The sequence below is a fragment of the Pongo abelii genome, chromosome 5, assembly GCF_028885655.2.
Source record: "Pongo abelii isolate AG06213 chromosome 5, NHGRI_mPonAbe1-v2.0_pri, whole genome shotgun sequence".
Taxonomy (NCBI): domain Eukaryota; kingdom Metazoa; phylum Chordata; class Mammalia; order Primates; family Hominidae; genus Pongo; species Pongo abelii.
Window position 1 is genome coordinate 28,551,635 of NC_071990.2, and position 13,001 is coordinate 28,564,635.

A 13,001-nucleotide genomic window follows, 5' to 3' on the forward strand; every position below is an offset into this window, starting at 1 on the left:
GGTGTGCCTCTAGTCCCAGCTACTCGGGAGGCTGAGGCAGGAGAATGGCGTGAACCCGGGAGGCGGAGCTTGCAGTGAGCTGAGATCGTGCCACTGCACTCCAGCCTGGGCTACAGAGCAAGATTCCGTCACAAAATAAATAAATAAATAAATAAATAAATAAATAAATAAATAAATAAGAAGATATTTATCTTACGAAAATCTATTATTGGAGATATCTCTGAGAAAAATTTACCCACTTGAACAACAACAATAGATCCAATATGATTTTAAATGACCACAGTATAAATGTAAAATGACCACAATATAAATGTAAAATGACTACAAAATAAATACATAATCATATCATAAGGGAAAAAAAGAGGAAGAAATCTCCAAAAAAAAAAAAAAAACCACCAAACACAACCAAACGAAAACCCACCAGTAATTCAAGTCCAGCATAGTAAGTGCATGAAGTAAACCCATTTAACCCAGAGGCACAGACAGAAGCCTCAGTGAAAGATGGCAGCTCTATCTTAGCGCTTCCAGAGCCAGAACTCATGGCCTGGGGCCTATTTTGGGGCAGAGATACAGAACTGAGGCTCTTGCAGGAGGCTGGGAGACTCCAGAGGCTTTCCCACGGTGGAGAGGCTCTTAGGGAAAATAAGAGTCAAAGCAGTATCTCTGTATCCACTGGCCCTTTAATCATAGACACATGAGCAGTTCGCAGACATTTTAAAAGTCAAGGGCCGGTGGAAGTGATGTAACTTAATCTCGCCAGGTACAGTTCTGCCAAGTAGAGAGAAGCTTCTATTTTATGTTTTGTCTTTCCAAAATTGTCCCAGGACTAAGAAATCAGAATTGCCACTCCTTGAGATCCCTACTTTGCAAAGCTAGGTATTGGGGAAAAAAGCGGATCCCTTAAGAATTCAGGGCCTTCTGGGATGGAAGAAATAGACCCTTAAACTCTGTTCCCCCAAATCGAAATTTGAGGTTATTTGCCAGTGGTCTGAGACGGTTTTGACCTCATCTTAAAGCAAGGGAAGACAATTGAAATAAACTTATCTCATGGAAAAGGGAAGTTGATAACTTGGGACTGTCTTACTAAGGAAAGGCTTGTTTTAATTGATCATATAACTCTGGGTTCCTGATAGGAAAATTAAAAAATTTTTAAACAATATTTCAAAAGATCGCTATTTTAATTGGGTAAAACGAGGCCTAATTTTCTGTAGCTTTTCTGCCGAAAGAATTTTGAGAGAAGCAAAAGGAAGACAGAAAAGGGGCAATTTTCTGAAAACATAAAAATGAGCAGAGAGCTGAAACCCAGAGAAAAATCTTTTATTTGCTGATCCTATTCCTTAGCATTGAAAAGCTAAAAAGACTCCTTTTTGTTAACAGAATGAAACTCCTCTGAGCCTCCATTTAGTGGTTTCTACAGTCTTGTGCTAGAGAAAATTAGATGTGAATCAAGGTGATTTAGTGAGGAATATAATTTATTATTTTCATGTTAAAGAGAAATGAGATACAGCACACCTACAACGTAATGTGGGAAAATCTTCACACAGTTTATTCTTAGGTTGTGATCAATAACCTCAGTAATTTAAAATAAAATACATCATGGTAGGTAGACAGAAATTTAACAGTGATTCTCTCTTCTTTCTTGTCTGTATTGGGCAAACCTGGGAAAGTTTAAACATTCAAGGGAGGAAATCTGGCAGTGTTTGGCAAGAATCTCTAAAATATGAAATAAGTTACAACCTGTGGTCAACTGGGATGAAAGGCAGACTTTGGGGACTGCCCTACCCTGCAACAATATAAAGGACCTAAGAGAAAGATGGTAGATGGGAAGGGGAAGACAGTTACATGTTATGCACTGAAAATTCAAATAAATAAATAAATAAATAAATATAAATAAATCACTTAAATTATTTGCTGAAGGAATAAATGGAAGACTCAGGCTTTCTGTGACCAAAATAAAAGAATCTATTTTTTTTTCTTGGAGGGGATATAAAGCATGCATAGCTTTAACCTGTGGGTAGCTGAAGTATTAAATCAGTGAAATGTGTAACTTTTCCAGGTCTCTTATATGAAATAAATTTAGGGAACTGATGGGGAAAGAGTGGCACTGAGGGCCACTGGGGGCAGACATTAGGAGCAGAGTGGGGACGGAAATTTCAGTTAAGAAACATTCTCCAAGACCCTCCTTTTCTGACTGCTTTTCTCATTTGTATAAAGATTTTCAGGACAAAGGGAAGATCCTTCCAGAAAAGATAGAAAATGTTTTGCCAACGACTGTTTTTACTTAGGGAAACTACTGAACTGCCCCCCGATTCCTTACCGCATCTCTGCGTTGTCCCAAGTTGGAAGTTGAGACTAAAGCACCAAGATACAAGAGACGCTGCATCCCAAAAGGAGATTTTTGTGTATTCTGCGAAATACACAAAAGGGCTAGCTAAAGAAAGTCCTCACACACGTGCATGGTATAAAAGCACCAGCTTTAAATAGAGAAGTGTTTTTGTTTTTTTTGTTTGAGAAGCATAATTGAAGTGAGCAGTTTTAGAATCAGTGAAGCAAATTTAGAGATTTCAAAAGAGATCAATATAGAAGGGATCAAATCCACACAATCATGGGAACGCTATGAACTCACTGGCAAAATGCAGTCACTGAAGGAAAAACGTCAGTGTCAAAATGCTACTATTTCACCTCTTTGTGTACGATTTCTGAGAGAACTGCCGCGTTTGGAGACGCTAAATTTACCCAATACCTTCGTAGCCTCCGGCCTGGGAAGAGTACATTTTCTTTCCTGCGAGCTTGAGGAGAAATCCATCTTTTTCCCATTGAGCCCCAAAAGGTGAAACCTGAGACCGGAGCTCAGCCTACCGTTGCATCCCCCACCACAAACCCAGCAGCAAAACCCAGTGAAAAGATGAATTCGTTCACAAAATACCCATTTAGGATTTTTATTGATAATTGTCCTTTTATTGGTAAATGTTCCTTCCACCACCGCCCTAATGGAACAGGGTCCAAAGTCGCTCATCATATGTAAATGCGGCTGAGAATGGAGAGGAATAAATGTTTTTTTCTTTTTCTTTTTTTTTTTTTTTTTTTTTGAGAAGAAGTCTCGCTCTTGTCCCCTAGGCTGGAGTGTAATGGCGCGATCTCGGCTCACTGCAACCTCCGCCTCTCGGGTTCAAGCGATTCTTCTGCCTCAGCCTCCCGAGTAGCTGGGATTACAGGCGCCTGCCACCACGCCCGGCTCATTTATATGTTTTTAGTAGAGACGGGATTTCACCATGTTGGCCAGGCAGGAATGAAATTTTAAAAATGAAAGAGCTACAGGCGTAACCAAAGCAAGGTATAAATATGGGAGTGTGGGCAATATGATTAATTTTCAGATTCTACAGAAATGAGCTGTGACTGTATCTGTAAAAGAAAGATGGTTCCGGAGCAGAGATACAAAAACACTGGAGATGCTGGGGATCGGAGCAGAGATACAAAAACACTGGAGATGCTGGGGATCGGAGCAGAGATACAAAAACACTGGAGATGCTGGGGATCGGAGCAGAGATACAAAAACACTGGAGATGCTGGGGATCGGAGCAGAGATACAAAAACACTGGAGATGCTGGGGATCGGAGCAGAGATACAAAAACACTGGAGATGCTGGGGATCGGAGCAGAGATACAAAAACACTGGAGATGCTGGGGATCGGAGCAGAGATACAAAAACACTGGAGATGCTGGGGATCGAACCCGGGACCTCATGCATGCTAAGCATGCGCTCTACCACTGAGCTACATCCCCACCTTGAAAAACGCTACTCTTTAAACTGCTTTTATGAAAGAATATAGAAATTTATCTCTTTTTTTTTTTAAAGCATTTATATTTATTCTTTCATAAACGAACGTTAGAATTTTCATTTCCCCTTTTTGTAGCCCTCTATCACCAAGAAATTTTGATTAACCAGCACCTTGCGGACATTTGGTAAGGATTAAGAACAGACTAGAGGAGGAAATTTCAGTTAAGAAACATCCTCCCAGACCTTCCTTTTCTGAATGCTTTTCTCATTTGTAAAAAAGATTTTCAGGACAAAGGAAAGATCCTTCCAGAAAAGATAGCAAAAGTTTTACCAACTACGGTCTTTACTTAGGGAAACTACTGATCTGCCTCCAATTCCTTACCCCATCTCTGCATCCTATTCCCAAACTCCAGAAATCGCTACGCGCCTTTTCTTAGAAAACAAGGAGGTAGTGAAGGAATTTCTGTTATAAAAATAAACTCCCTCCACTCCGTTAGCAACTGGGACGGTTAAAGGCTAAAGATGTTGGATTGCCTCCTGCGGCCCCCTGATCCGCATTTTATCCAGAGAATACAAATCAAATCCAGACAGTAGGAATCCTCAGATCCTACTCTGATTCTTTTAAATGAAGAGCCCAGAATGAAGTTGGAGACGTGTTACTTCTAAGATCGAGGCTAAATCTCTGCTTCTGTGGCGCACTATTTTCTGTAGAGGGAATGGTTCTCTCTACAGAAAATGTAGAGATGGTTCGGACCCCTGTCTCACCAAGGGAACAGAGAAGGCTTTATACCTGCGTAGAGAGTTCAGAAGTCCTCGGTTACAGTCACCTGCGACCGAATCTGGAAGGATGGATAGGAATGCCAAGTAGAAATGAGGGGAGGGCTGTGCTTGGGAGTGTTCAGAACGGTTGGAGTTGGGAGAAGGAGCAAGGTGGGGAGGAGGCTATAAAAGGTAGCTTGGCAAGATGACACCAGCAATTCTCACCCTACCTTGCACTTACAGCCTCCAGAACTAAATGCTTTTCCAGAGCCTCCAGAACTAAATGCTTGTCCAGAGTCTCCAGAGCTAAATGCTTGCACTTACAGCCTCCAGAAATAAATGCTTGTCGTTTAAGCCACCCAGTTTATGGTATTTTGTTATAGCAGCCGGAACTGACTAAAAGATGGAGTTTATTAAAGGAATGGACATGTGTCAATGAATGTTATAAAATTCATTAATCTCATGTAACATATTAGAGGATTAAAAGAGGGAAAAACATGTAATAATCACAACATTTTCTGAAAAGTTTTCTCACTGCTGAGTGGAAAATAGAAGTAATAGTACTAAATATCTTTTCCAGATCTGACATTCACATAATTAATCATGCACTACTCTAGACCCCAGTACACACCTGGAAGGTAAGGAATAAATCTAACAAAAGACTCAGACAACTATTAACACCTCTGCTCGGAAACAAGATTTTTTTGGAATCGTAGTGTGTCTTCTTGTTTCTTCCAACATGATTCACTTTGAACTTTAAATCTGATAAGTGTGGGAAGTGAAAACCTCTGGCCAAGATACAGTGACAGAAACCAGAGTTACTATTCCACCTGAATCAACCAAAAATTTCTAAAAAGGCAAAATCTGAAACAATGAACATTAGGCAATGAAGGACAGTGATCTCTGAGAAATGAGAAACAAGATGAGCACAACGAATGCCTCAGCTTACTGCCTTCAGAGGTATCTCCAGGCCACCACACAGGTGTTATGGTTAATTTTATGTATCAACTAGACTAGGTTAGAATGCAGAATTGCTTGGTCAAACATCAGTCTAGAAGTTTCTGTGAAGGTGGTTGTTAGACGTGATTAAGATTTAAATAGGTAGACTTTGCCTAGGTTGGGCACTATGGCTCAGGCCTGTAATCCCACCACTTTGGGAGGCAGAAGCAGGAGTATCATTTGAGAATAAGACCTGCCTGGCCAACCTGGTGAAACCTGTCTCTACTAAAAATACAAAAATTAGCTAGGCGTGATGGCACATGCCTGTAATTCCAGCTACTCAGGAGGCTGAGGCATAAAAATCGCTTGAACCCGGGAGGCGGAGGTTGCAGCGAGCTGAGATTGCATCATTATGTCCCAGCCTGGGCAACATTGAGAGACTTTGTTTCAAAAAAGAAAGTAGACTTTGAGTATAGCAGATTACCCTCTACTGTGTGGATGGGCCTTACCCAATCAGCTGACTTGAAAGAAAAGGGAAAACAAGAGGACTGAATTCTACCTCCAGGCTGCCTCCAGACTCAAGACCACAACATTTGTTAGCTATCAGCATGATGTTTCCTAAAAAATCCTAAAAGCAAGACCTTAACAATTTCTTAAAAAGGAATCCATGCACTGCACTGATTTGGGAAATACAAGTTTAAATCATTCTTTCTTTTTAATAGATAGTTGACTATTCTTTGGTAAGAGAGGAAGGATGGCCTCCCTTTACCACAATCACTTGAAATAATTGTACGGGATAATCATAATTCCCTATCTCAGAGAGCAAAAAGCAGGACCTTAGAGTGCACTGAGAATACTGATGATGTGAGTTGTTTCAAGAATCAAGAAGGGAATTTCTGGTGGATATATTTTGAGGTGTATTCATTCCATGGTGTAGGCATTCATGTCTTGTCGTAAAAGCTGCCACCAAGACTTTGATGCCAGAATTATCTTTGAAAAATATATATCACATCATGTCACATATGTATCAATAGATTCATATTGTGCCATCATGTCTGGAAAACAGTCTTAGCTACTGAAAAGAATGTGCCCCTGAACTGGAAGGGCAAGGAAGAGAGGGACGCCACTAGGAGTAGATTGAAATAATATCTGAACAATAAGGAGTCAATCATATAAAGATAAGGAAATGGAACATTCCATGGAGAAAGAAGAGATAAGGTAACAAGCTCCCTGGTAGAAATTAACTTAGTTGGTTCAAAAATTATAAAAAAGGAAAGTGTGATTGAAGTTTGATAAATGACTCTAGAGGCTAGACATTGTAGAATTTGTAAAGGCAAATAAGAGTTGGAATTTTATGCTAAAGGTAGTGAAATGGAGGGTGCTACTTTGGTTGTTTACCTAACATTCAGTCCTTCTTCCTTGTAAAATTTTAATTGTCTTCAGAGGGTGATGTGCCTCATCACAGGGGATGAATCATAATGTAATTAAGACATGGTTCTTAACCTTAACAGAACCAATACTCTTTCTTTACAACAAGTTTTTTGCAGCACATCCTTTAATATCCTGAAATAAAAGTGATAGTTAATTTAAACTAGCTACAGATATAATTTTTCTTTCAAATTTCTAAGACTCCTTAACTGGTATACATATGAGAAATAAAAGGACAGTAATTCAAAATGGGTAATAAGACAACATATATTTCCTTATGGAAATGGTTGGGAATGACAACCTTTTTAATACTCTCAGCAAAAGCAATAAATGACTATTTTAGAAAACATGATACAGTCAAGTTCTTGTATCTTTCAAAAGAATTAGTTTGAACGAAACAGTAATGAAGGCACAGGTATGTAGTGTTGGATGTTTAAAGCCAAGAGCCATGCTTGCCTTGCCAAACTGATTTGTGAATATGGTAAACAATTTTTTTTTTTTTTGAGATGGAGTTTCACTCTCTCACCCCAGCTGAAGTGCAATGGCATGGTCTTGGCTTACTGCAACCTCCGCCTCCCGGGTTCAAGCGATTCTCCTGCCTCAGCCTTCCGAGTAGCTGGGTGCCATCATACCCGGTTAATTTTTGTAGAGACAGGGTTTCACGATGTTGTCCAGGCTGGTCTCGAACTCCTGACCTCGTGATGCGCCCGCCTCAGCCTCCCAAAGTGCTGGAATTACAGGCGTGAGCCACCGCGCCCAGCCAGTAAACAATTTTTAATAAGTTCTATGTAACATTTAAAAGTACTATGAAACATTTCCACAATTTACAAAGTAGTTACATTCCTGGATTATTTGCTGTATGTGAAAAGTGTGGCCCGGCACGGTGGCTCACGTCTGTAAGCCCAGCACTTTGGGAAGCCAAGGCGGGTGGATCACCTGACGTCAGGAGTTCGAGACCAGCCTGGCCAATATGGTGAAATCCCGTCTGTACTAAAAATACAAAAAATTAGCTGGGCATGGTGGCGCACACCTGTAGTCCTGGCTACTTGGGATGCTGAGGCAGAAGAATCACTTGAACCCAGGAGGCAGAGGTTACAGTGAGCCGAGATCTTGCCACTGAACTCTTGCCACTGCACTCCAGCCTAGGCAACAGAGTGAGACTCGGTCTCAAAAAAAAAAATTGTTCAGAAATAAAGAACTTTGTGTTTATACATAAAACAAAAGTTCAGAAACTATAAACAGGTTAGTTGTTTGTGTTTTTTTCTTACCTGCATGAATTTTCCAGAAACCAAATAAAAGTCTTGCAGAATGTACAGCAATTTTTGTTATGAGGAATTGCTGTGTTTATTTGTAAGATACTCTTACCCCTTTCCATTAGATGCCTGTAGCAGCCACTAGTCTCTGTGAAAACCAACCCCTCTAAAAATGTCCAAGTGGAACTGTCCTGAGAAACACTTATTCAATCATTGTCATCTATTTCTTGTTTATAGCAATTGATTTAGAAATGAGTATGAGACACTGTTGTGGCTGACGCAATGTAAGTACAGCCTTCCTGAGAAGTTTCTGGGACAAGTATTTCTCTTGTTAGAAGACAAATGTGCTAAGGAAGAATGTTCTTTGCTTTTGCCTTTACTTTCTTGCTTCAGAAACACTACTTTGAAGACAAAACACAGTGTTTGGAGCTACTGTGATCATGAAAGAGACACTCTTGACACTTAAGGATGACAGAATGAAAATGTCGCTGGAAAAAGAAGGTCCTGATCCAGATCCCAAGAAAGGGTTCTTGGATCTCACCCAGGAATGACTTCAAGATGAGTCATGGAGCTACTCCATTACCGAGTAGGGTGTCAGAAAGCAGGAGGAGGAACATACTATCCTTTGTTAGTTTCTTTACTTATAAGAAACTCTGAGGGGCCGGACATGGTGGCTCACACCTGTAATCCTAACGCTTTGGGAGGCCGAGGCAGGCAGATCACCTGAGGTCAGGAGTTCGAGACCAGACTGACCAATACGGCAAAACCCCGTCTCTACTAAAAATACAAAAATCAGCCAGGTGTGGTGCTATGCGCCTGTATCCCAGCTACTCAGGCGGCTGAGACAGGAGAATTGCTTCAACCTGGGAGGCGGAGGTTGCAGTGAGCAGAGATCATGCCACTGCACTCCAGCCTGGGCGACAGAGTGAGACTCCTTCTCAAAAAAAAAAAAAAAAAAAAAAAACAGACAAAAAACTATGAGGAGCTATAATTAAACTTGTAATATGTAGATGTGCTTACTAAAGGTAGGGGATATTGTTTCTATCAATGACCATTAATCCTTCAACTCATTAAGCCTGCTCATTAACGTTATCTTTCAGTAAAGTGGGCTGTACTTTTAGGACATCTCGACATTCTGCAGGCTTGGTGGGAGGTGTTCTGTATGACCCATAAATATTCTGTAATTACAATTGGTGGTCAGATTAGAATGTGACTGTTTTCAGACCATGAATATTAACCTCATATGTAACTTGTAAGTGCCTCGCTATTTCATTCTGGTCATGTTTTATTAAACCAGAGGCCTAGTAAGCAGGGGTTCCTCTAACAGAAAGATTCGAGAAGTCTGGGTCCTTGATGATGTTGTTAAGGTCCTTCATCAACCCTTCCTTCTGACCTCTTGTTACGTGGGACCAATAAACCATTCTCATTTAAACGACTGATGGTCAGGTTTTCCGTTAATGGAAGCAAAACATATGCTAACTGAAGCAGAATTTTAGGTAGGAAATGATACAATGTAATATATATATATTTACATTTATTATTATTATTAATTTTGAGACAGAGTCTCTCTGTCACCCAGGCTGGAGTTCAGATCTCAGCTCACTGCAACCTCCGCCTCCCAGGTTCAAGCGATTCTCCTGCCTCAGCCTCCCGAGTAGGCCCGCGCCACCATGCCTGGCTAACTTTTTTTTTTTTTTTGAGACTGAGTTTCGTTCTTGTTGCCCAGGCTGGAGTACAATGGCGGAATCTCGGCTCACTGCAGCCTCCGCCTCCCAGGTTCAAGCAATTCTCCTGCATCAGCCTCCTGAGTAGCTGGGATTACAGGTGCCCACAACCACGCCCAGGAAATTTTTTGTATCTTTAGTAGAGACGGGGTTTCACCATATTGGCCAGGCTCAAACTTCTGACCTCAGGTGATCCACCCGCCTCGGCCTCCCAAAGTGCTGGGATTACAGGCATGAGCCACCGCACCTGGTCTAATTTTTGTATTTTTAGTAGAGACTGGGTCTTACTATATTGGCCAGCTGGTCTCAAACTCCTGGGTCTCAAGTGATCTGCCCGCTCGGCCTCCCAAAGTGCTGGGATTCCAGGCATGAGCCACCGTGCCCAGCGGTAAGATATATTTTTCAAAGATAATTCTGGCAACCATGTGGAGCATGAATTTTGGGAAGAATGGAAATGCTAAGGGACTGGTTAGGAGGCTACTGTGGTAATCTTGGCAAGACAGTGTGACGTCTTCCAGAATGTAAGCTCATTGAGTGGAGGGAATTTGTCTATCTTTGTTCATGATTGTATCTACAGTTTCTAGACAAGTACTGGCAACTAGGTAGTGCTTAGTCAACATTTATTGAGTGAATGTTTTTGGCTTAGGTAGTTTAAAGTGGAAGAGCGGTGTGGGTGGATTCCAGATACACTTTTGACACAAAATAGATATTGTGTTCTGTTGGACAGCAGAGAAAAGATAACAGCCAGCTGTGAAATGGCCTCAGTCTAAAGAACACCTGCCGACAAAATGCACTCCCTGTGGCTAACGGAGACAGCTCGAAATTTAACAGGGCCCAGAGGCCATGGCCCAGGTGAGGGAACAGTCATGTACTCTGGGTTCCCAGAAAACATGACCCATGACAAACATCTGCTTTGCAACCCTAGACCAGAGTAGTTCTTGTAACCAGGGCCAAGATAAACTCTAGCAAGAAATCCCCAGTCGACCACCTAGAAACATCCAATCAACAAGACTTGTAGTCTTGGGCTTAAAAGTTACCCAATCGGGGCTCAGCTGCCTTGTCCAATCAGGGCTCAGCTGTATCAACCAATTGGAACTAAGCAAGTTTGAATCCCTCATTTGCTTAAGTGAACCTGATTGAGAATAAACACTGGGAAGACTGAATTTTCCCAGCATATACGTTGTTTCTCAGAAAATAAAAGCTGTCCCTTTGGCCCACACAGATCTCATGCCTGCTTGACATCTCTACATGGATATCTACTCAGCATCTCTAACTCAACATGTTCAAAACTAAAACCTTGTTTTTCCTTTACCTCCAAATTTCTTCCCTTCACTCTTTCTTATCTTCGTAAATAAGCACTCCTCTCAACTTAGTTGCTAAACTCTTAACCTGTGTTAACTGAAGACTATGAGATCTGCAGAGGCCTAAGAGGCGAACTTTTCACGCACTCATATGGACTAGGAGCATCATTTGTTTTTTGTTTTTTTGTTGTTGTTATTGTTGTTGTTGTTTTTTGAGACGGAGTCTCGCTCTGTCGCCCAGACTGGAGTGGAGCCATCTCGGCTCACTGCAACCTCTGCCTCCCGGATTCAAGCGATTCTCCTGCCTCAGCCTCCCGAGTAGCCGAGATTACAGGCTTGTGCCACCACGCCTGGCTAATTTTTTGTATTTTTAGTAAAGACGGGGTTTCACCATGTTAGCCAGGATGGTCTCGATCTCCTGACCCCGTGATCCGCCCGCCTCGGCCTCCCAAAGTGCTGGGATTACAGGTGTGAGCCACCGCTCCAGGCCTGCATCATTAGTTTTAACCAGGATTGAGGTCCTTACCGGAAAAGGCCATCACAAGGACAGAAGGGAAATTGATTTATGAATATGTACAATAAGTTAGAAGAATTTCTGGAGATGCAAACTAGATTAAATGAGTGGGAAAGTAGTGTATGGTTTTGAGAGATAGTAGAGGGTAGCGTTGAGCGTCTTTGGTGGTTAATTAGATATGTGTTCGAGGAAGGCAGCAAGGTGCCTGTGGAATAATACAGTGGCGACATGCTGTAGGCTATATGGACTTAACACTTAATGAGGGTGGTAGAGACTAAAGATACATATTTAAGAAATAGCAGCGTATAGAGGATATGTAGAGCAAGTGTAATATATAAGAATGCTTAGGAAGAATGTGTAGAGCATGAAGAAAGTATGCCTACATTTGAACTCTAAAAAACACTCACATTTAACAACATCAGAAATTTTACAAATAACTTACGTGAAATCAATGCAATATATTGTATTGGAAAGAGAAGGCTGTTTCAAAGCAAGAATCATTTGTGTCAAATGATAAAATGAGTTTAGTCAAGTGAAGGCTAATAAGTTCATTAGATTTAGAGACATGGGAATTATTGGTGACTCTGGTAAGAGTCATTTCACTGCAATTCTAAAAATCACGTTTATATTCAGAAGATTGAGAAATGAGAGTAAGATGAGGAATGGATACACAGAGTAAAAATATCCATTTCAAGAAATGTGGCTGGAATTGGAAGGAAAGAAAAATTGTGCTGGCTGCAGAAGAACGTGGAGCTAGTGGAGATTTTTAATATGAAGAGACTTGAACCATTTTAAATAGTAATAAAAAGAAACCAGCAGAGGAGAGGGTGAAGACAGAGACAGCAGGAATAATTAACAGCACAAATTCCCTGTGAATGCAGGACAAGATGGCCTGAGGACCTTTGAAGAACTAGCTGTGGACACTTTAAGCTCTCCCCACTAAAAGTATAGCATAGAGACCAGCAGCATCAGCATCGGTTGAGAGCTAGTTATAAATGTAGAATCTCGGCCAGATGCGGTGGCTCACACCTGTAATCCCAGCACTTTGGGAGGCCGAGACGGGTGGATCACGAGGTCAGGAGTTCAAGACCAGCCTGGCCAAATGCTGAAACCCTGTCTCTACTAAAAATACAAAAATTAGTTGGGCATGGTGGCACGCGCCTGTAATCCCAGCTACTCGAGAGGGTGCGGCAGGAGAATCGCTTGAATCTGGGGAGCAGAGGTTGCAGTGAGCCGAGATCGTGCCACTGCACTCCAGCCCGGGTGACAGAGCAAGACTCTGTCTCAAAATAAACAAATAAATAAA

The 13,001-nt window shown here is 41.4% G+C and overlaps 1 non-coding gene across 1 annotated transcript; it reads right to left on the reverse strand.

Annotated features, from left to right (window-relative positions):
* Positions 1-3,710: 3,710 nt before the first annotated feature.
* Positions 3,711-3,782, reverse strand: TRNAA-AGC (transfer RNA alanine (anticodon AGC)). Its single transcript has one exon. It is a non-coding gene; the product is annotated as a tRNA-Ala (tRNA).
* Positions 3,783-13,001: the final 9,219 nt, after the last annotated feature.